Here is a 25989-nt window from a genome sequence, read left to right as displayed (position 1 = left end):
AACTATCTAAACTGAAAATATCAAAACTTGTATAAGAGTCATGAAACTCTATAAGGAAATTATTGAAATTCCTCCTAAAAGTTTTAAAATTTCGTTCCGTGAGTTTACAAATGAAATTACTTTTTTATTTTTAAAAATATTTTAACTGAGGTAAATAAATAAAAATACGTGAAACTTATTTTTAATTCTTTTAAAAAATATTCAAGAATAATTGTTTATAATTTTTGTAAAATTAATTCTTAATTATTTAATATTAGATCAAAACTACTTACAAATCTAGTAATTTGTATATAATTGTCAAATAATCGTCTTATTAATTTCATAATTGGTATATAATTGTAATAAAATTAGTAATATAGTTTTATATAAACTTAGTAATATAATAAAACATTATCGTCTATCCGATTTTATTAAACTCCTAAGTACTTGAAGTATTAATTAGTTATTAATTTCATTTACTTGATCTGTAACGGTTAATCGGCCTAATCCTAACCCCTTGTACCAGATTTAGACAAAGGGGTCTCAATTTTTCAATAATAATATTTAAGTAGTGGTTTGACCATTTAATCATGTATGTATATACACTTAACCATTTAATATTTATTTATATCTACTCCTAACATAACACTTTAATTTTTATTAACTTAAACATTTAATTATACTTTATCTAATAATATAATACAATTTTTTATTATCAATTTGATATCATAATTATTTTATTATCATATTTATCATTAGTGTTACAGACAGGTTCGTCCCAAAAGAAAGGGAGATTATGTATTACTTTTTAAAATAATGTCCTTAAAATATTTTATAATAAGACGAAATTGTAAAATGTTAAAATCTATTAGATTACGATTGTTTCTTACAAAATAAAAAAATAAACATATGAAATTAAGTTTTTTTTTCATTGAATTTTCTTCATGCGCACATGGTAGGAAAAATAATTTTTTTAGATTAATAAATTTTTTTAAAGTCTTAAGCACTCAAATTTTGAAACCTTATAACATATCATAAGTTACACTTACTCGTAGACGACTCTAGTTACAAATGAGTGATATAAATTGATATATCAATAAATGAATGACACATGACACATAATTTAAATAAAGATTTACAAATATATTTTTCAATATAGATTTTTCATGTCACTTTTTTAACTGATGAATCAAGAAATGAGTGGAATAGTCCTTCATTAATTTTTTAATGAAATAATATTAGAAAAACTCTTAATGTTTGATTGAATAGTCACTTTGGTTCTTGTTTGAGTCTAAACCAGCCACCACGACGCCGTTTACCAGCAATTCTCCGGTGAACTTCCTCAACCAAACTGTCTGTAAGTTGGTTCTCATTTCTTTTCCTTAGATAGTTAGGTTCTTCACTCATTTTTTACCATCTTAAATTTAGTTAAATTTATAATTGAGATTTTAAGTTTTGAAAGTTATTTTTTAATTTGAGTGAGTTAAAATTAAGAGATAAAAATTAAATTTTGAATCAATTTAATAGATTTTAGTGATTTTATGAAGAATATTTGAATGTTAAATTGTGATATGTAAAATTACTAATATGTATTTTTGGGAAGGAGAAAAAAATGGTATACTAAATTTGTGTAATTTAAGTAGAAGCAATTTAGATATTTTAATTTTTAAGTTGAATCCATTAAAACTATTTAATTAGTAATTAAGATCTTACTTCTTTGATAATAAATATAATTACTAATAGTGAATTATAATCAATAATTATTGTAATTTGTAAATTTTGTAATTGTAGTAGTAAGAAGATGAATGATGAAAAGATGAACTCTCAACGAAAGAAGAATAATGGAATGTTGGATAGGTTTGTTCAAAAGTCCAAAAAGAATGATGCAAGTTCTTCCCAAGTGTCAATTTGTGTCTCATCACCGACTCAACCTTCAGCAACTCAAGTCGAACAAGAATTTTCTTTCCCTTCAAATAATATGCCCCAAACTCAATAAACCGAAATGAGATCTACATGTATTACACAAGATGATAGTACAACATTGCATCAAGAGAGATGAAAAGCCAAGTTAATGATATCTCTATTCCACATGATCCGGCTAAAAGGAAAAAAATTATTGATTATCATCCAATGGATCGAGAAGCAGTGAGGAAAAATACATACAAAGAGGTGCTTGCCAACCAAAGAAATACAAATTTCCTCAAACAGACTTTGGAGGAGGTACATTGCGTCGCTTTAATAAATCTTTGTTTAATAAGTATTCTTGGCTTGAGTATTGTGTTTCAAAAGATGTCACATTTTTCTTTGTTCGTTACTTGTTTAAGAATGAAACTACCAAAGCTACAAGAGAAGATGCATTTTTTGTTAATGTGTTTAGAGGTTGGAATAGGCCAGTTCGGTTTAGAAAACATGTTGGTGGAATTAATAGTGCTCATAATCAAGCTTTTCAAAAGTTTGAGAATTTAAAGAACTTTAAGTCATCCTTGAAAGTTTCTTTAGACAAACAAACCGAGTAAGCTAAAAGTGACTACCGAATCCGCTTGATTACTTCTTTCATTGTTTGAGATTTCTTTTACATTAAGGATTGTCATTTTGTGGTCATGATGAATGTGATGAATGTATCAAGGGAAATTTTCTTGAACTTTTGAATTGGATTGAGGAAAAGAATGAAGATGTGGAAAATGTTGTTTTGAAAAATGCACCTAAAAATAATCAAATGATTGCACATTCGATTCAAAAAGAGCTTATCAATTGTTGTGCAAAAGAAATTACCAAGGCAATTGTGGAAGATCTTGGTAAGGATTATTTTGGAATACTAGTAGATGAGTCAAGTGATGTGCCTAAAAAAGAACAAATGGCTTTGTGTGTCCGTTATGTTGATAAAAAGGGAATGATAAAGGAACAATTTCTTGGAATTTTTAATGTTGGAGATACCACATCTTTGTCTCTTAAAGAAGTTATCTTTTCTTTGCTTGATGAGCATTCTTTGAGTTTTTCAAGAATTCGTGGGCAAGGGTACGATGGAGCTAGTAATATGAAGGGTGAACTTAATGGTCTCAAAACTCTAATCATGAGAGAAACACAATCTACGATGAAGTATAAACGTAAACGTAAACTAAATTATAATTAGGATATTCTTCTATAACCGTTGACACAAGACCTAGCCACTTAGATCACACAAGGACCGAAAGAAGGAAAAGGGTAAAAAAAACCTAACAAAAATGCTCAAACAAAATAAAGATATTAACAAATTTGACTGCATCGGAAAACGAACCACAAAAGGAGATAAAATTATTGAAAGACCACAGACAAATAGCAAATCAGAGTCTAGCAATGAGAGAAAACTATCAACGAATGCAAAAATCTTATCCAAATCAGTCGATGGTCTAAGGTAAGGAAGATCAGCATGATAACAAATAAGCGCCATCTTGATCAGCCGTGAGATGTCAAATATATCCCTAAAAAAAGATAATAAAAAAATAACGGTCAAACGATCGAAGACTACAAAAGGTAGCCACAAAGGTAGAATAATTGTACCACCATTGTTTGATATTTAAACTTTAATAGTATTATGCAAAAAATATTGTTTTGGTATTCCATTGGTCACGCATTTGCGAACGAATATCCATTGCTTTTGATCAATTTCAGCACTTGCTGGTTAACACTATACATTATCCAAAACTCATGCATACGACATAGCAAACCACTTTTATTTTTATAATCCTAAGTAACAGCAGTAATTATAACAAAAACATTCAATAAAGCAAGTGATTTAAACACCTTTTCTTCTTTATTTTATTGATCTGTACATGTTCATTACGTAGAATTTCTGGAAAAAAGGAAGAAAAAAAAGGATCGTGGGGTATGACAACATGCATGGCTCCCTTTATCAGGTTTAGTTAATAAATTGTTTTTAAAGAATTTCTAGTTGATATATTACTGAAAATATTTTACTTTTATTTTTAAACGATTCTAAGGCATATTCTATCATATCGATTAATTTTTCTAAAAAAATCGAACCTGATGTATTTTATAGAGAAATTTAGGCAAGGTTTGTGGGTTGATCTAGGAGGCAACTATGGATTATTTTCAGGTGAGATTGGGTTGCATTTGATCAATTATGAAATAATTATATTATCCTTATGATTGGGAAAATTATTAGCAAAATAATCCAAGTATTAAGCAAGTTGGACAGACCATATATAATGGTTGATATATAATAAATAATTAAGGCGGCATTTGGTCGCAAGAATTGGCAGGGCAGACACATATCACATATAGGATAAGGATTTGTTTCCAATCTGTATACAAGGTTAGAGTTTAGAAAGTTGAAAACCCACCACCCCAAAAAAAATACATAAATTAAATTAAATTAAAAATAAAGGGTAGATAAGTTTGAGCTTTATGCTACAGAAGGATCAGAAAAAAAAGAGATTTGAGAGAAAGTGCGATGGAAAGTGCTTGATTAGGGATATTTATTAAGTAATAATATAATATCAATAATTCAAAGCAAAACAGGTTTTTAGTGGGGTTTTTTAGTCCTATAGCGGTGCTTTTAAACGTCATTAAAAACACTACCGGTGCAAGGAAGAGCGTCGTAAAAGGTAGCAATGTTTGTGAACCTAAAACGCCACAAAAGGGCAAGTTATATAGCGGCCTTTGTTCTGTCAAACGTCGCTATATGTTGTGATTTATAGTGGTATTTTTGTTCACAAACACAACTAATTATCCTTATTTAGGGGATGAACGCCTCTAATTCTCTTATCTTTAGCGGCGCTTTTCCAAAAACATCGCTAATTTGCTTGTCTTTAATGGCATTTTTGCCACAAACGCCGGTAATTCTCTTGTCTTTAGTGGTGTTTTTGCTACAAATGCCGCTAATGCTATTGTTTTTAGTGATATTTTTAATACAAAACGCCGCTATATATTATTTTTTGTGACATTTTTACCACAAACGTCGCTATTTGTAAAAGGTTGGCATGGTTTGATTGGGTTGCTCTTCATTGAACCTGTAAATTGTTGGTCATCAGTATCTTAATCCTGAAACTTTTATTAATGCTAATATAATATTATTTTACTGATGAGTTAAAACCTTGGGTCTGATGACATTATTTAAAGAGCTGGTAATGACAGCTGTTATTTTGCAAAAACCAAAAGCAATGGCCTAGACAATATGAACAAATGAGTAATTATTATAAATAATGAGTCTTCCCAAAAGAGAGTAGCTTTTTTCCCTTTTCCACCTTTTCCAAGCAATGTTTCAACTTTTTCATCAAATAGTAAACAATAACAAGCGTCGGTGAAAATGAAAAATAAAACAAAAGAAGTTTTTAACTTGAACCCAGAACTAAACAAATTAACAAAACATTGTCGTATAATATAAAACAAAAGAAGTTTGTAACTTGAACCCATAAGCATAAACAAACCATGAAAGGCACTTAAACTATTCTTTTCCATTAAAAATTTCAAAACCTGGAATCATAAACAAACCAGTCATGACAAGCATTAAAAATTTATTTCGCAACACATGTCCTATATTATGGTTGAGAAACTTGAATGATTGATTAAATTTATTAAATTGAAATCGGTTATATATATTATTTGTTAATTTTATTAAATAGAAAGAAAATCATGGAAATGTATAAACTAATATTTAAGAATAAAAATTTAATCAAACAATTCATATAAATAGTAGATACAAATAAACATCATCGTCAACCGTAAAAAATAAACACTATCAACTGTATGAACTTTAGTACGTTGATGTTAAATAGCAGTGGACGTTGTGTGTAATGAAAATTATAAATGATTATGAGTCTTTGAACAGAGAATATACATTAAGAATAGAGTGTGTATGAAAATTATCAACATCCAAAATAACTCACAAACTTCTAAACACACGATAGAATGAAATCATCATCAGTTTACTCAAACAAATCAAAATATTCAAATCAACACATCGTCAAACTACCAACATATTGGATCAACATAATATCTTCTTCAAAGGCATCTGAAAATCTTTTTTTGAGATAGTCTTCAAAATCTCTGGATGACAATCTCAATTGTTGTTCTTAATGAGAAAATATCATAAAATCCGAATTTAGTTTATTTATATCTGATTCGACTTAACTTTTGATCCGATTTTAATGAGATAATTGAGTCTAAGTAAATGAATAATTTATTTATTTATTATTATTATTATATAATTTTAGAATTGATAAATGGTAAAATGATGTATGTTTTATTCTCATTCTATATTATACTACTAGCATCTGCACACGGAGGAGCAGAACACGAGAGATCTCTCTCTCTAGAAGAGAAAGTAGCAGCAAACTAGGGAGGTCGTCTCCTTGTTCGTCGATAATGTTCCACTGTCGTTGCACTTGAAAGGTATCTGGCAGTTTTTCTGAAGACATGGAGCATTATAGGAGGTGTATGTGGCGAGAAAACTATTGAACTCGAGTTCTTAACGAGCTGAAAAGCTACTTTATACTCGACTCGAAAAGCTTGCGAGTAGCTCAAAATTATAATATATCAAGATTTTTTAAAAATAAATTATTAATAATATTACCATTTATGTGTTGATTTTTTAAAAAACTGCAATATAAGGTTTTCATATTTAAGGTTTAGGTTTTAGTTCGAGTTTGAGGTTTTAATCTAGTTAAGTTTAAGATTTTTTTTTCATTTTAAGCTTTTACGAATTTCAGTTCATAGTTTCAAATTCAAGTCCAGTTTAAAATTTTCAAGCTCATGAATTTTCGAATTGAGTCTAGCTTCATTTTAAAATTTTCGAATCGAGTCGAACTCGAATATTACAGAGCTCGACTCAACTCGTTTATGCTGTAATGTTACCCAATGTTTTACAAAACTATTGTACTTGATCGAAGAGTTTGAGAAAAAAAAATCGGATGAATGCGAGGGCCAAGATGGTCCATTTTACATAAGAATTGTCAATTTTTTTATAGTTTGGGTAAACATTTATATAATACGTTTAACATCAAATATTGTTTTGAAAACTTTTTGTATAAATTTTACAGTATGTGTAATTGTAACACCTTAATTCAGACTGATCTGAAATTCAGAAGATTAGAATATCACACGGAACCAGTTAAGAGATTAATCATTTTTTAAAAACTATTAATACCGCCATACGTTAAAAACATACAAAATATTGAATATAAATGTGTTTACAAAATATAGCTTAAGTTTGCAATTCTTGGGGAGCTCCCATGAATATACTCAAAATACATAAATCCAATTGAGTTTACGACTCAAATAAATACAAGGGCATATGATAGTACATGCCTATTATAATATTCGAGACTACTTTGAAAGATGATCAAGTTTGGAAATCCTGAGTCTGTCGATGAGCTCCTCAACTGGCACCTAAGAACCTGAGCACGGAAACACATTCCATACATTGAGATCACAAGCTCAGTGCCACACAAATAACCCAATTATACTACATGCATTCAGCATATAAGCATACGACAAGTATGATTATGAACATTTGAATACATTCATACAACAACAAAAATAAGCATCATGGTGTATCTCGGGGTCACCATAACATCACGGAACTCACACCCCTATTTGCTTACAAGTGTACCTTAAGTAAGATCTGGGTCACACAGCGTCAACATCTTACTTTACCCTAGGCTAAGTTAGGGTCACACAACATCGGCACATAGTCAAGCTAGTCAACTACTCTAGAGTGCTTGGGACGTTTTTGAGTCACATAGCGTCGACATAGTATCCAACTAGTATTTAAAGTGCCTAAGCACTAGATTGGATATATCCGGATAATCTTTATTCTAACACACAATTGTCATATAAGTGACTTGGGTGTCCTCGTCCTTTCCCGAGAATCATACAAAGGCATAAGTCTTCTAAAATCTCACTTTATTAAGGTCTTATATTATCACACAGTTCATTAAGGTTTTCACTTATAAGCTTATTAGAAGATTTCCTACACCAAACCTCTTGGGTTCATTTTTCTAATCCAAGATAGGCTTATAGCCTAAACATTCACGATGGTACCAATACTCCTCCTTGGGTATCGATACTTCCCTCTTATGGTATCTATACTTCCCCGAGTATTAGTACTAAAATTAAAAATATGTTTTGGAAAAAAACCTTAGTATCGATAATTCCCCTGAAAGTATCGACACTCTACCCTCAATATTGATACTCCTATGAGTACCGATATCAAAATTACATTCAATGTTTTGAAAAATACCTCAGTATCAATACCCCTAATGGGAGTATCAAAACTTTACCCTAGGTATCGATACTCCCATGAGTATCGATACCAAAATGGCTTACTAGAATCTGATCAAGTCCCCGAGTCTCGATACCCTACCCTCAATATTTATACTACTTGAGCAGTATCGATACCCCTTGAAGTGGTATTGATACTCTCCTCACAAACCTTTTGAATTTTTACCCTTCACATGAGTAGTATTAATATTGTAGATATTATTCCTCTGTCTAGAAAACTATGTTTATCTCATCTAAAACCTTTCAAAACTTGGTACATACGGTGGACCTTGTCCAATAATACATCTAATCTTAAAGGGCTTGAAACTCAATCTTAACTTCTAAGTTTTTGACTGGAATATCTATCTCTCGAATAAGATCACGAAAAATATAGGAATGGGTTGACTCCAGATCTACCAAAGCAGTATAGGCATACCAAACACTATAAAGATACCTAAGATGATGTTAGTAGCCTCACAGTCCTCTTGAGCTCTAACTGCATATAGACAAGAGGCAACCCTAGCCTCAAGACCAATTACGAATCTAGTGGTACCCCTACTCTATATTTCGAAGTTGAATTGCCTTCTCTATGAAAGGATCCTTACCCATCTAAATAGTCTGAGTTAATATCTGAATAGTCGACAGTGCTACACTCCCTGGTTCAGGGCAGTCTCTGATGAGATGTTCAAGGGATCCACACCCATAACATGCTCTGGAAACTCTATGACACTCCTCTGAGTTCCTCTTGCCATAGTTCTTGTATGTTAGGGGTTGTATGGTCCTGGCTGAACCACTTGTGCAAATGCTTAAGCTAGCTGCCTTTTATGACCCTCTGATCCCTACCTGTAGATCAGATCATGTCCTGACCTCTAGGACTAAGAAGATGATGGTCTTTATGACCCTCAAGAGTCTCTGACCCTCTTTACTAAAGTCTAGGATAATCTAGCGGTGTCTTAGGCTCTACGGCTCAATCCTTTAGTACCACTCGATAAACAATATCTCATACTCCAGAATCATTGAATCACCTTTAACTGACGGGTCAATTGTTAAGTGGGTGAGAATATTTAAGTGGAGGCCCTCCTCGAAACTCCTATAGTGATGCTCCTCGGTCGTCACTAGCTTTGGCGCATAACGGCTCAAGCATAGGAACTTACTATCTTACTCATACACAGAGTGAACACCCTAGGTTAGATGCAGAATTGGTGCCTCAGATCGTCTGTGTGGGCCTTATCGATGTACTTCTGCCTGAACTCTAACATAAATAGCTCTCAAGTTGGTCGCTCTAGCTTAAACGCCAACTTCACAGTCTCTTACCACTCTATCGTATCACCTTTCAACAAGGCGTTGAAACACTCTAACTTACCATCAGGGGTAAGATAAAGTTTTTGCACAGTGCGAAGAGTCTAACGAAGCCACTGGTCGGCAACTACATAATCATCATCTCTCGAACCCAAGAAGTCAAGTGATCTTATAGCGGTAATCTCTGGATGGGGAACTCTTGAGTGATTGTTGGGGGTGGAATGGGTGGAGCAGGTGTCCTAGAGATAGCCCTAACGATGTACTTCAGCCTCTATGTGAGGTCTCTAAAAAATGTAGCCTAGTCTATGGTTGCCTCATTCAGGATGCCCATATCCTCAAAGTCAGGAATGAACTCGTCTCTCGTGTCTCCAACTAGAGAGGCATGACTCTCCTCATGGCCCTCCTGATTATAAGTAGGGTCGGTTGTCATATCCTAAAATTTTCCAAGAAATGAGAAGAGTTTGCATCATCATATGTAGTCATTTAAGTATGTTTGACACTCTAAAGGCATGTATATAATTGACACCTAACGACTCTAACCCACGGGACCTAGGAAAGATTGAACCTGAAACTATGGTACCACAAAATGTACCTTAAGTAAGATCTGGGTCACACATCACCAACATCTTATCTTACCCTAGGCTAAGTCTGGGTCACATAGAATTGATGCCTAGTCAAGCTAGTCTATTACTCTAGAGTGCTTGGGACATTTTTGAGTCACATAGTGTCGACATTGTATCCAACTAGTATTTAAAGTGCTTAAGCACTAGATTGGATATATTCGGGTAATCCTTATTCTAACACATAATCATCATATAAGTGACTCGGGTGTCCTCATTGTTTCCCGAGAATCATACAAAGGCATAAGTCTTATGAAATCTTACTACATTAAGGTCTTATGTTATCACACAGTTCATTAAATTTTTCACTTATAAGTTTATTAAAGGGTTTCCCACACCAAACCTCTTGGCTTCATTTTTCTAATCCAAGCTAGGCTTATAGCTTAAACATTCATGATGGTGCCGATACTCCTCCTTAGGTATCTATACTTCCCTCCTATGATATCGATACTTCCCTGAGTATTAGTACCAAAATTACAATCGATGTTTTGGAAAAAGCCTTAGTATTGATACTTCCCCTGAAAGTATCAACACCCTAACTTCAATATCGATACTCCTATGAGTACTGATATTAAAATTGCATTCAATGTTTTGAAAAATACCTCAGTTTTGATACCCCTAATAGGAGTATCGAAACTTTACCCTATGTATTGATACTCCTATGAGTACTGATACCAAAATGGCTTACTAGAATCTGATCAAGTCCTGAGTATCGATACCCTACCCTCAATATTTATGCTACTTGAGCAATATCGATACCCCTTGAAGTGGTATTGATACTCCCCTCACAAACCTTTTGAATTTCTCCCCTTCACGATGAGTAGTATTTATACTGTAGATACTATTCATACAGTATTGATACCTTCTGTCTAGAAAACTATGTTTCCCTCATCTAACACCTTTTTAAACGTGGCACCTACAGTGGATCTTGTCCACTAATACATCTAATCCTAAAGGGATTGAAACTCGAACCTTAACTTCTAAGTCTTCGACTGGAATACTATCTCTTGGATAAGATCACGGAAAATATAGGAATGGTTGACACCGGATCTACCAAAGCAGTAATAGACATACCAAACATTGTAAAGATACCTAAGATAACATTAGTAGCCTCACAGTCTTCTTGAGCTCTAACTTATCTAGGAGCATAAGAAAGGTAAGAACAAAATCTCAAATATTAGAGTTGATTTAGATCCACCCACAAGCTCTAAACATAAAACCCTCAATAAACCCAACTATGGCCAAATTCTAAAGTTGGGGGCTTAAAATATAGCTTAGAGGATGGAGATTACCAAATTTACCTATAGAAATTCAGATTAGGAAAGGGCATCCACAAAGACTTCACCCTTGATTGCAACACTAAGGAAGAAGGAAATTTGAATGGGGAATGAGACAAATGGTGAGGAGAAAGAGTCATGAGAGTGTTACCTTGTTTTATGTATCCCTTCTGTCGTGATCTAACCACTCATAAAAGAAATTCAGCCTTTGTAACTATCAAGGGGAAATTTTATGCTCTGGTTCTTCCTAGTTTAACTCCAAACCAAAAATACCCTTTTTAATACTAATAGGGCCCCAACCCAAGCTCAATCTATTTTATAATTGGACAAGGGTTTCTCATAAGATTTTTGGGTTTGTTAAATTCTTTCCCAGATTAGCCTGAAACTCATAACTCGGAAATCGAGGCGTAATAGTAATAATATTATCATATTTGATACAATTATATATATATATAGTAAAAACCATTGTATTAAAAATTTAGAAAGTAAAAAAATGTTTGTCAATATATTCGAATTTATTTATATATGTTTTTCGTTCGAGTCTTTTGGTTGTATTTTAAATATTTGTATGTATGGTCCTTGTATGATCTAAAGTGGCTAGTTTTAATGTAATAGAAAAATGTCCAAATTATATATTTAGTTTGCGATGATAATTATAAATTCTAATTGTAATTTTGAATAGTTTTCACTTTTTAATAAGACTATCGACCTCGATTCAAAAATAAAATAAAATAAAGGGTAAATTACACCGTTCCTCACTAAACTTTATTCTTTCTCTCCCCTATTTTAGTTATTTTACTTTCACGTTTTCTAATTTCCTCACTGAACTTTACAGATTGAATCACTTTGTAAATAAGGTGATCGGTTGTCGCCGCTGGCCACCACGTCATTTTTCATTCCGACCATCGTCTATCATTGTTGATGGTGGGTGTTTGGTCTCAAAATTTATGGGTCAGTTCATCTTGACCCCTTGAGTCCGAATCTAGTGGTTGTTTCACCGGAAAAATTCCCAAAATCCATGAATCTCGACTGAAACGTTTCAACTTCCTCACTTTTAATCTTCAATTCGTGGACTTCGGAGCAAATTCTGATAAAATGGAGATCTGATTTAGACTCAAGGTGTCAAGAATAAGCGACCATGAAATTTAAGACCAAACGACCATCATCTATGGCGGTTGACGTAGCATACGACCACATTCTGTTTTTATTTTATAGTTGGGTGAACAAAATAGAATGGAGAGTAAAATTCAGTAAGGAAGGGTGTAATTTACCCTTTATATTTTTAGTTATTTTATATTAAAAATAATATAAAAATGACATGTCATCACAACATTAGAGATAAAATAGAGGAGTGAACAAAATGATTTAATTTGTAAAGTTCAGTGAGCAAATTAAAAAATTGAAAGTACAGTGAGTAAAATAGGAGAGAGAGTAAAGTTCAGTGAGGAACTGTGTAATGTACCCTAAAATAAAATAAAATAAAATAAAAAACCAACTAAAATATAAATTTACCAAAAATAGTATACATTAAAGTAAATAATTAGGTGTATACCTTATTACATGGAAGTATAACATGAGGTGTATATATCCATGATTAGAATCATTTAACTCCCTCAATTCAACATACATATATATAATAAAACACTAGAAATTATATACAAAAAGCATAAAATGTTGACCCATACATAAATGTTATATATAGAAAACAGTAGCACAGAGCAGCCTAGAAATTAAGCGAGAAAGAGGGAGAAAACTCCATGCATGCATGCATGTGATCACCATCAATGGAGATCAGTTCAAGCTTCACATGTTCTCAGCATCTGGTTTGAGTTAGGCAACTCCAAGATTTTCTGATCCGTTTGATCATCATCATCATGAGATTGATTTTGTAATTTACAGCTCTTTGCAATCGCTTCATGAGGATTATGATGATCATCATGGATCCGCCGCTCTGATGAACTGATTTCCTCGACATCAAAATTCACAGTGGCACCCAGTTTTGTCACATCGATCGTATGTTGTGGTACCTTAACCTCCTCTATTATCACTGTCTTGTATTTCTTGTATATTGCATATAGCGCCATCTGAAGTACCCCAAAGACCAGCCCCAGAACTTTTGGGATCTGTCGACACCAAAGACAAGGCTCGGTTCAAGTAATTATATTTGCAGAGTACGTGTTCGTTTGTCAATAGATTAAGAAAAATACTAAATAGATACCATGTTGTATTTACCTCGAACTATTAAAAGAATATTTATATCTATGTTCTGTTTATCTGATATATATTATATATGCATTATATGATATTTAGGAGATTATCACTCACCGCGATATGCAAATCATTAAGGAAGATGCCATATAAAAGCCACGCGATAGCACTAAAGGTGAGCATGAAAGCTAAATGAAATGGCATGAACTCTATCGAGACGTTTCTCTGCCCGGCGACGGAGAGTGCAAATAGTACACCCCGGACGGTGTAACTAGTCCCGAAAAAGTAAATGTTTATCCTCCTTGAATCAGATGAAACACCAAGTTGTAGAGTCGCCACCAATCTTTTATTTGGTGAGATTGGTCACTAAAATGTCATATTATTCTAATAAAATTCCTAGGAATAATATTAAAATAATACAACTCGGGTCTGCTTACTAGAAAAATGAGTTCGGGAGTCGGTTACGTATGGGGAAGATTAACACCCCAAAATGCCCAAAATTGGTACTGATATTTATTAATTAAGGACTTTGCAATAAATGATAAATTTATAAGTAAATAATATAAATACTAAATAAAAATTATTAGTCTTATTATATTATAACTATATATATTGAATTATCAAATCATGTAAATCAATAATCCTAATATTAATAGTGTAATTAAAAATTAATAATTAAAATATAAAAATATTAAAACTAATTAATCCTAATTTAAAATAATATTAAAGTAATGTACTAATTATGTAATTTACCCTAATTTATTATATATAGGTCGAAATAAAAACTTATTAATATTTGGGGATTAAATATGTAATTTAACCTATATATATATATATATATATATATATATATATATTTAAGGACTAAAATAAAAATATATAAAATATGAAAACAAAATTAAAAGTACTAAAAACCTGATTTCGGGACCAAAATGGAATGATTACAAAAGCTGGAAGGATCGCGCATGGAATTTAACCAAAACCTAATTACCCTGAGGCCCTTCCCCAAAACGACGTAATTTTGATGAGGGTATAAATAAACCCTAACCGGCCCTTAAGGGCAAATTATCTCATTTCCCTCATTTTCTCTCACTCTCTAGACGAGAGAGGCTCTAAGCTCTCTCTAGAAATCCCTCGTCTGAGGGATAGCTACCACCGGAGCCTTACACCACCGATTGTCGCCGCCGCCGGTAACCACCCACGGTGGCTGGAATTTCGCAAGTTAGCCCAAATTGTAGATCAAAATACCCAAAATCTGAATCTACCTTCCTTTTTCTCTAAAGATCTTCCAATCAGCCTAGATCTAAAATTTTACCTTCGATAAAATGCCTTCTCCGACGACGTTTAGATTTCGACGCTTGGGTAAGTTCTCCTCTACTTCTTTTTCCTTGCTTTCACTGCTGTTGGTTGCTTGTTCGTTGTGCTTGCTATGTGTCTTGGCTTTTTGGCTCTCTCTTCTTGTGTTGTTTGCAGATTCGATCGAGTCCTTTTATAGAGCTCAATGGTGCTTCCTTCGGACCGGTCACAAGGGTGTCATTCGGTGAGTCACCGAGATACGGTGGTGACTCACCCTAGGGTTACAACGTGTACGACTCTCATGCGACTTTTGGAGTCTTCGGGAGAGCTTTGGAGAGGCAGTGGCGTTGTGGCAGCATTCAATTAGAGCAGTGGAGGCAACAAAATGATAACCCTAGGGTTACAATGAAATCCTAGGGTTTCTGGAATCATCTGGAGCAATCTAGTGCGTCAATCTTCATCTGGATCAGATGGTGGAGATAAGCTGGCGGTTGGGGTAGTATGTGAGAAACCCTAATATGTTTGGACCTCCTCACAGGCTTGTGGAACTGGGCCTGGATGGGTCTGGGCCTAAATCTTAATCGGACTCGGGTTTGGTTGTAACTGGGCCTGTGGTTTGCTTTGTAACCGGGCCTTCCTCTTGTAAATGGGCTTCCATTTGTATTATTTAATAATAATATTATGATATATATATAATATTATTATAATATAAACATCACTCGGACAAAACCTACTGTCGACAGTTGCCCCTCTTTGCTTATTTTTGTATAAACAAGAATAAAGCAAATATAAAAAGACAAAAAGTTTTCGTCGAGTGAACTTCTTGTTTACTGGGAGATTCGTTCCACTACTCTTTTATGGAGAGCGAATTTTGATATGCTCTTGCTCTACTACTCTTCCGTGAAGGCTGAGGAAGATAAACTTGAGAAAAATCTAATTTCACTACTCTTCCGTGATGATCATATTCAAAGTTGGATTTGCTTCATTACTCTTCCGTGAAGATTGATCTGGAATAACTTGAACAGAATTTGTTTCACTACTCTTCCATGGAGTTCAGACTCAAACTTGGATTACTTCACTACTCTTCCATGAAGATCAGATACTTCGCTGAAAAATTTGTTCCATTATTCTTCCGTGGAGAGCAAATTTTGATCTTGTTCTTTCTTCACTTCTTTTCCATGAAGGCTGAGAATGATTGACTTGATAAGAATCTAATTTCACTACTCTTCCGTGAAGATCATATTCAAAGTTAGATTTGCTTCCACTACTCTTCTGTGGAGTTTGATTTGTCTTGAAAAGAACCATCTTGCTTGAAAAACTGACAGATAACCCAAAGGATTTACAAATGACCGAAGCTTTACAAATTTGTGAGAAATAATTTACTAGGTAAGAAACTTCTTACTTTTCAAAAATTTCATTTTTGGAAAAGATTGAATGAGAAACTTTAAAAATCACTATCTTATTTTCATGCGAAAACATCTTACCCTGAGGTTTTACAAATTTGTGGGAAATAATTTATTGGGTAAGAAACTTCTTACTTTTCAAAAATTTCATTTTCTGAAAAATTTAAATTAGAAATGTTCTCATTTTTCGAATAACTTGTTGGTTGGGCATGCCCCAAAATTACTGATTCCTCTTTATGGATTACGTTCATCTATTCTTCAGATGTTCGCCTCTCCAAACATAACTCTTGTAATTTGGATTCTACCTTATACTCGTAAGGTATTTTGTCCATGTATCTTCATGTGAGAAATGTATTTATGCAAATGCAAACAAATATATCAATGTAATGCATGATCTTTTATGCAGATGATGTTCTTATGAATGCAAAATGTTGATTCAATATTTATTTTGCTTCGTAATTTAATCTTCTTCTTTTTTCAGTGTTTTCTTCAAATAGTATAGCAACTTATGCTATCAAACTTGCATTTCTGAAGAACCATCTAATCAGCTTTCATCTTGGTATCTTCTTTTGCTTCAGAATAACTGTTTCATTTATGGGACTCTTGCCATACTCAGAATTATGACCTTGTTGCCCTATTTTCTTTGATAAAACCAGTTGTCTTTACCTGAACTTGTGTAGAAATCCGATAATCTTTCATCTTTGAAAAGATAATATATCATCTTAGCAAGATTAGTCAGGATATCAGCCATGTTTGTTCTGATTTGACTCTTGAAACACATCACAAGAATGATTTATTCTAATTTCTTTTATATCTCCCCTTCAAATCATCTCTCTTGAAATAACTCACAAGAAGGATTTATCCTAATTCATTTCATGTCTCCATATCTAATTAGATCTCTTGAAATAACTCACAAGAAGGATTTATCCTAATTCCTTTCATGTCTCCATATCTAATCAGGTTTTTCAAACCCTATCATATCAAGATATTTAACAACAATTCATCATTCAATCTTAGTTGACTCCATTAGTTTCTTGTTGTTAAAGTTTCAACGTCTCTTTGTGGAAAGGAATTTTCATCATTTCTCATTTCTAATCTTGGCATTGAAGACAAATTTTATCTTGAGTCAGCCATATGATCGCAACATTAGTTTAGCACTATAATTACTGGTTCGTAAAACATTTGACAACACATTCATCATTTCATGTGGTTTCTGCCTAGATTTCTCAACCAGAGACTTCTTTGTATAATGTTCAGAGCTTTTTTATGATGTCACAATAATACTTCAATAAGTGAGATAATATCAGGGAACATTTGACAACACATTCATCCTTTTCTGTAGCTTCTACCAGGATAATGTAATCGCATGGTGGACAAAACAGTTATGTATGATCAACTATACTGTCATTGTTTCACCATTTTCATTCTTCATACCTTTCTGTTTCAGGTGAATGCTTTTTACCTTGAATGATAAGAGTCTAACATGCCCTAGTATTTGCTTCTTGTTGATGTTGGTTTTCAAAATGTGCTCAACATTGTTTCTTGTGACATGAGCTTTCAAAAATACTCCAACATTGATGTGATTGTTCAAAATATCCTACTTGAATCATTTTTTTCTGAAATGGGCCTTCAAAATTCCCCAACATTCTAAGTTGTAAGGTTCCCTCTTAATGTCATTTGATTTGAATCTCATGACTCCCTGGTGATCCAGCTTTGATATTGTCTCATCGTGGGTACTCGTGGCTCTATACCTGCCAAATTTGTTGATTTTGAAGATTTTCATCATTTCTTGAAAATGAGGCGATTATCTTTTCTTGAATGGTTGTCATAACGGAACATTATAAGTCCTATTCCCCAGACTTTTGGTTTCTCGGGCCATTTGCTTTCAAGAATGTGAAATAATTCATCATTATGGCTTTGTTCATTCTTTTTCTCATAGGTAAAATAGGCATCAACTATGATTCAAGATCTTTTTTCGTTTGAAACCATCCTGTTTAAAAATGTTCTTCCTCCTTTCTTATCAAAGAATGAAAGAATTTTGAAAAATATTGTCCCTTACAGGTTCACAATAGAATCAAATTACAAACATGAATTCAAAGAATATCAAAAGAATCAACAACTTTTACTATTGCATAGTTATAGTTCTTTTACAAGTATCAAGATTGAGAAGTTAGTTGCAGGTTGTTTTCCCTATTTTCTATGGTTACATCTTAGTGAATATCCTCTCTCGCTCTTTGTGAACATTGTCACATACTTCACTTTTTTGACTCGGTATCTTTAACCGGGTGTATACAAAATGACACAACTAGCATAACAATTACTAGACCTTTTAGAATACTTCCATTTCAATTCTCTAAAATCCTTGATTCTATTCAAAGCAGTGTGAAAATATCGATCTAATAACGAAATTTTTGTGTGCACATATGTGAAGTAGACTATAACAGGTATTATTTCACTTTCTTTACAACAACTTCTTTTTCCATTTTGGCTAGTTGAATTCAGTTTAATGAAATTAACCTTCATTGGGCTAATTAAAACTTATCCATAAAGCCAGAGCTATTAACCAACTGCTCTAGAGGGACAACTTTACTATATATATGACTTTTGCTCTTTAAGGAGAACCTGTTATAGTCTGTGTTTAGTGAAATTCAGAAAACCTCATTACCAAATTTCAATTTCCAATAGCTGACTTTAGACTAGATTTGTCAAAGTTTCATCGTCGAATCTCATTAATAGAAAAGTAATCTAGTTAGCTTCACAATGTCACGAAAGATGCCCCACGTTGTACAAGCCTTTTGTCTATTTCCTTACATTGGAGAAAGCTCTCTCATTTTTGTGGAAAGGGTAGTATTTGGGATGCATTTCTTTTGAGGTAAGGTCAGGGTTCTTTTTTCTGGTATTCAATCTTGAGACTTTTTCAAAGATTATAACTCCTATTGTAAAGATTTTTTAACCCATTTGATATTCAAAGAAATACAAGATTGCAAAATTGATTCAATGTTCGTAACCTTAAAAGTAACACATTTTATTACAAAAGGAGGAGAAAGGAACAAAAACATATTCAAACAAGATGTTGCAAAATGAAAGGTACAATAATGATAGATAACAACTTCCAGTGCCTCATTTTTCCTTGGATGTTGGATTATAATCAGACTATGATCTTTGTCTTATTTGTACCCCATTTCTTGATCTTTTCTTGGATAACTTCTTTGGATGAGCTTTTAGATACACAAATCTCTGCTTTCTCCTGAGCTATTTCTTGATCAAATCCCATCATCATCTTTTCAGACTGATAATTGGGCTCAGTTTGAATTTCAGAACCAATTTCTTTGGTGACAATTGTCATGTCCTGGTTCGGGACGTTCCTTGCAACTGTGATTGGAGTAGCATTATTTAAATTCCTCCCTGTTTCCCTTGATTTCGAAAAACTTGACATAGGTGTCTCCAGGGTTGTATCTAGGGTTGTACTTGCTCTATTCCTTTTTAACCCTCTTGGCCAATCTCGAATTACCTTTCCTTTTGCTTTTTCATTTCTCATTTTTCCATCATCTTTTAGTTTCAGAGAAGTATTGAGAGTTAAATCTGCCATACATACTTCATCTTCCTTGGCTTTGCCTTGTCCTCAATTTATTTTGACACTATTAACTTTATTTTTGGGGTTGGCTCCCAAATGTTTGATCAAAATGGATTGACTATTAGAATACTTTTATAACTCCATGAGTCAAAAGATCTTGAACTCATCGTTTGAAGTTGCCATAATTTTCGGTGGAGTGTCCTCGGATTCTAGCATGATACTCACAAAAATACCTTTTTATTATACCATCTTGGGTAAGGAGGTGTCAAAGGTTTAGCCAGACATGGGGTAATAAGTTGGGCTTCATGTAATTTGGTATATAACTTGCTTCATGAGACTGAAGGAAAATAGGGTAGAGATTCCCTTGATATGATCGTTTATTTACTATTGATTTCCTGAAAATGTTTGCTTTGAATGTCTGACTTTTGACCATCTTCTTGAGAGAGATGATAACTTGAAAATTTCTCTTTTTCAATCAATTTTGAATTTCTAAGGAGCTTAGGTTTCCCATTTTCGAAACATAACAACTCTTCTTCCATAAGGTCTTGGACTTTTAATTTCAGGATTATGTAATTTTCTATAGAATGACCAAAATCTCCAGAATGATAATTGCATGAATTCTTGATATTTTTCCAATTTGGATGTAAATAGGTACTAGGAGGGATGTGTGTCACAAGACCACTTCAAAGAGAAAGAGTAACAACTTGAATATGAAATTGGAATTTGAAAGAGACATGTCATCCTTTTTTCCTTCTTGCCTTTTTTATCCATTTTCAATGGGACTTGTTCCATGTTTCTCTTCTTTGAACCAAATTCAATGTCCATTTTTCTGTCATATTTCCCGATCCATAAAGTTGAGTTGGATTTCTACATTCCATAACAGGTTCTTGGTCATTTGTCTCATATCATTGAAATCCAGACTTTTTCCCGAGGCTTTCATTTTTTCATGCTCCCTAGGGTCTTCTAACATCTTCTCCCTATACAGTAGAGTAACCATCATACCCATCATCTTAGAAATCTGTTCCCTAGACTCAACTTGGAACCTTCTTATTTCTTCAAGCATTTCTAATTGGATTTCTACCAGTTGTTCCTGGATTCTTTCGATCCTTCCAACTCGAGCTAATATTTCATTCATTGCTTTCAATCTTTTTTAAGACATGCCCCTGATTCTTGAATGTACTTTCAGAATTCCTGATTTCAAAATCCTTTATTGATTACTCTCATGCTTTCTTGATTAACATATGTTATCATGCTATGCAGAACATGAATGTATATGTGAATGTAAATGTATGGAAGGTGTAATTCAAGAGTGACTATCTTAAAACAACTTTAATTGAACACAAAAAGGTTTTTTTCAATAAATCCAAAAGATCATTACATATAAGGGATAGATTTCCCTCCTAATTTCTCTATCTCCTTAAAAAGCCAAGTTAATTTCCATTTATGCTCCAGAATCGAGTTATCATTCTGCTTCAGCTCTCTTATAAAACCAGCTAAGTCTACTAGCTTGTGGGCTACCTTGCTTGCTTAGGCAACAACTTTCTTCATATCATTATCTTTTTCTTGAATCTTACCTGCCATTTCCTGAAGTTATAGACAATATTGTTCATTTTCCTTTATCAGAGAACCTTTATGTTCAAGAAGTTTTTGTACCATATCTCCATAATCATCCACTATTTTCATCAATGTGTGGTTCTGAGATCTAGTATATTTAATTCAGCATTAATCTCACATTGATGGATCAGATATGAAGTTTCCATGTTGGCAATATCCTTCTTCAATATCTGGTTTTTAGCTTGATATCTCTCCAAATTGCTGATGGTTGCATTGTATATTTCTTCAGTAATTTGAAAATCATAGGAGAATTTATTTGCTTGATCCTCATGTATCTTTTTCCAGTAGCCATCATTGGTCTTTAGTTTAATGATTTCTGTCATCCATTCTTCAGGGGTATTTCCAAGTCCAACATCTTTAAAGGTTTGACTGACATTTCGGAAATCATCAAGCATGGCTTCGACCTCTGTGCTCAATTTATTGTTATCGTCTTTCCAAAAACGGGCTTGAGCTTCATAAAAATTCTCTCCCTTGTGATTGCTTCTATTGATGCTCTTACCATAAAAAGCTTATGGTACCAGTCTAACAAGATTTTTATGTGCATACCCCTCCATTATTTTAAAAGCTTTCTTAATATACTCTTCTTTGGCTGCTCCACATTTTACTTGATCATGAAACCCTTTGTCCATAATGAAAACCTTTGATTTTGATGATCACTCTTGAATCAACACCCTTGAGTATGCTATGATTATGCAAATGCAAACAAAACAATTAATATATGCATTTTCAGAATATATACAAAACTGGTTAGTAAGAAAAATCATATCCTAACCTCAAGCTTTTTAGTTTCATGCTTTATTTGAGATAATAAACCTAACCGCATGATTTCTAGTTCGCATGCATTTATTCAGAAAATAAGATAATATTAAATAAAATAAAAGACTCAAAATGATTTTCCTTGTGTGGTATCCTTTCAAGATACAATTGGGTTAGGTTTCACCTAGACTCCAATTCTAGGTTTTACTATATGTTGGGTTTTGGCTCTAGAGTAAAAAGGGTCAACGAATTGTCCTTTGTTGGTGTCCCCTTGGACTGCCAAGCCCTCAATCCTAGTCCATTACAGACTTTCGGATTAAGTTCAATTCGAAGGAACGCAATTCCTTATGTCCATACGGAGGTGAAAACCACACGAGGAACATAAGGTGTGAGCTCAAAGAATAGTCCCCTATCCCATACGGAGGTAAAACCACACGAGGGAGTAGTTTCTCATTCACTTAAACAGGATAAGAGCGGGGTTTTAGCTCATGTTATGAATACAGTGCTTAGTGGGTGAGGAAAAACATAAAAAGAAATAAAACAATATATACAACCTCTCATTCTATTCTAATGACCCAAAATTAAATATGTACACATAAAAAAACAAAAGTTAGTAAAATAATAAAAATAATTAAACAAAATTAAAACAAATTTATTATTTTCTGCAAAGATGAATAATTAATAAATTAGTGACTGGACTCTCATTTAAAAAAAATTCCCTAGTAGAGGCACCAAGTTGTCGAGACATTTCTCTGCCCGACGACGGAGAGTGCAAATAGTACACCCCAGACGATGTAACTAGTCTCGAAAAAGTAAGTGTTTATCCTCCTTGAATCAGATGAAACACCAAGTTGTAGAGTCGCCACCAATTTTTTTATTTGGTGAGATTGATCACCAAAATGTCATATTATTCTAATAAAATTCCTAGGAATAATATTAAAATAATACAACTCGGATCTGCTTACCAGAAAAATAACTTCGCGAGTCAGTTACGTATGGGGAAGGATTAACACCCCAAAACGCCCAAAATTAGTACTGGTATTTACTAATTAAGGTCTTTGCAATAAATGATAAATTTATAATTAAATTAATTTGCAAATAATATAAATACTAAATAAAAATTACTAGTCTTATTATATTATAACTATATATATTGAATTATCAAATCATGTAAATCAATAATCCTAATATTAATAGTGTAATTAAATATTAAAATATTAAAATATTAAAATTAATTAATCCTAATTTAAAATAATACTAAAGTAATGTACTAATTATGTAATTTACCCTAATTTATTATATATAGGTCGAAATAAAAACTTATTAATATTTAGGGATTAAATATGTAATTTAACCTAAATATACGTGTGTATATATATATAATGACTAAAATAAAATATATAAAATATGAAAACAAAATTAAAAGGTACTAAAAACTGATTTCGGGACCAAAATAGAATGATTATAAAAGCTGGTAGGATCGCGCATGGAATTTAACCATAACCTAATTACCCTGAGGCCCTTCCCTAAAACGACGTAGTTTTGAGGAGGGTATAAATAAACCCTAATCGGCCCTTTATGGGCAAATTCTCTCATTTCTCTCCTTTCCTCTCTCTCTCTAGACAAGAGAGGCTCTAAGCTCTCTCTAGAAATCCCTCGTCTGAGGGATAACTACCACCGGCCGACAGCCTTGCACCACCGATTGCGCGGTGGCCAAAATTTAGCAAGTTATAGCGCAAATCGTAGATCAAAATACCCACAATCCGAATCTACCTTCCTTTTTTCCAATCGGCTTAGATCTAAAATTTTACCTTCGGTAAAATGCCTTCTCCGACGGCATTTGGATTTCGACGCTTGGGTAAGTTCTCCTTTACTTCTTTTTCCTTGCTTTCACTGTTGTTGGTTGCTTGTTCGTTGTGTTTGCTGTGTGTCTAGCTTTTTGGCTCTCTCTTCTTGTGTTGTTTTCAGGTTCGATCGAGTCCTTTTATAGGGCTCAATGGTGCTTCCTTTAGACCAGTCATAAGGGTGTCATTCGGTGAGTCACCGGAGCTACGGTGGTGACTCACCCTAGGGTTGCAACATGTAAGGCTCTCATGCGGCTTCTGGAGTCTTCGGGAGAGCTCTGAAGAGGCGGCGGTGTCGTGGCAGCAGTCAGTTGGACCAGTGGAGGCGGCAGAATGATAACCCTAGGGTTTCTGGAATCATCTGGAGCAATTGGTGCGTCGATCTTTATCCGGATCGGATGGTGGAGATGAGCTGGCGGCTGGGGTTGTATGTGAGAAACCCTAGCGTGCTTGGGCCTCCTCGCGGGCTTACTGGAACTGGGCCTGAGTCTGAATCGGGCTCGGGTTTGGTTGTAACTGGGCCTGTGATTTGCTTTGTAATCGGACCTTCCTCTTGTAAATAGGCTTCCATTTGTATTATTTAATAAAATAATATTATGATATATAATATATAATATTATTATAATATAAACGTCACTCGGACGAAAACTACTGTCGACAAACTCCACACTTTTGGTGATTATAACTTGCCTCTGCAAAATATTAAACAAGGACATTACATATAATATGCTTCTATGTTCGATTTTAAATATATAATATGAGATAATGAAGAATTATAATATTATGTATCATTACCATGATGCTAAGAGGTGCTGCAAACACACTTGTAGAAAATATGACGCAGATCCATCCGAGAAACTCGACTCGATTCGATCTTTTGTTAGGAATTGGATGAGAAGAAGAATCGAAGAAAATGCCCCACAGTCCAGCAACAGAAGCATTCTCAAGGTAAACATCTGCATGTAGTTTTTATTTTTACAGACTAACGTAAATTCGAATCACTTCATTAGAAAACTGATGTGAAAAAAAGAGTAAATACCCTGGATTGCTTTGGTGCATAAGCAATATAGATGGCAATGTAAATGGTCTCCACTACACAGCCGAAGGAGTTAATGGTGATAAGAAGGAAAGCTCCAGATTTGGCAAAGGCATAGTAAATCCAAAGCATGGCACTGAAGAGTGAAACCACGTATGGGATTGATTGGAAACCTTCTGTTGTTTTGTTCTTGAAAATTCGGATGAAAGTCGGTCTGAAAATCAAGAATATTACTTAGTACATTAGTTCTTTGTCTCTGTAGTTTAGTAGAAACCAGATGAAATCTTGTAATGCACTTACAATGGAGCTAGGAATACCGCGAAGGATGAAATATTACCTACAAACATTGAAAAAATGATAAGCTCTTTTTAGAGCATATCAAGAAGATTGAGACCAGAGATGAATGTAAGATCTATGTTAGGGGACAACTTATAAAATTTTAAGGGAAAATATAAATTATCAATAAAATATACACGAAAAAAAATCTAAAATATGATAATTTAAAATTTTAAAGAGACAACTGCCTCTGACTGTCCCCTCGATTCATCTCTGATTGAAACTGTGTTGAGAACATTGTGAAGTTGAAGGAAGTGTGTATTACTATATAACAATTTTTCCAACAATGTGTATACCTAGAAGACCAGAGATGAAAAGCCATGGATTATCAGCTGAAACACACCCATCTCTCTTATGATCAATGTAAAAGGAACTGGGGCTGTCAGGGAAAATGCCCTGGATCTGAGACCTTTCTCTTTCTCTCAATCGAGCTGGGATGCAAATGATAGTTCAAGGTCGTGAGGTTTATATAGGGGAAGGCAACCCAT

At 33.5% G+C, this 25989-nt stretch overlaps 1 protein-coding gene, 1 long non-coding RNA gene and 1 pseudogene across 2 annotated transcripts in view; 1 reads left to right on the top strand and 2 right to left on the bottom strand.

Annotated features, from left to right (window-relative positions):
- LOC120187298 overlaps positions 1 to 1781 on the top strand; it is a 9081-nt gene extending 7300 nt beyond the window's left edge. Inside the window, exon 4 of the long non-coding RNA XR_005522277.1 lies at positions 1771 to 1781. This is a non-coding gene — a long non-coding RNA (uncharacterized LOC120187298). The remainder of the gene's footprint in view (positions 1 to 1770) is intronic.
- The window catches only part of LOC120187297 (bidirectional sugar transporter SWEET10-like), a 24203-nt gene extending 7971 nt beyond the window's left edge, over positions 1 to 16232 (bottom strand). Inside the window, exons 1-3 of the mRNA XM_039191042.1 lie at positions 16207 to 16232; positions 14913 to 14919; positions 5627 to 5634 (exon numbers count right to left, since the gene is read on the bottom strand). The gene's annotated coding sequence lies outside the window, so the exon portion shown is untranslated. The remainder of the gene's footprint in view (positions 1 to 5626; positions 5635 to 14912; positions 14920 to 16206) is intronic.
- Positions 13231 to 25989, bottom strand: LOC120187216 (annotated as a pseudogene).

Source organism: Hibiscus syriacus, unplaced genomic scaffold, assembly GCF_006381635.1.
Source record: "Hibiscus syriacus cultivar Baekdansim isolate YM2019G1 unplaced genomic scaffold, ASM638163v2 tig00113724_pilon, whole genome shotgun sequence".
Lineage (NCBI taxonomy): Eukaryota > Viridiplantae > Streptophyta > Magnoliopsida > Malvales > Malvaceae > Hibiscus > Hibiscus syriacus.
Note: the sequence above shows the minus strand (reverse complement) of the source record. Positions and strands in the feature narration are given on the sequence as shown.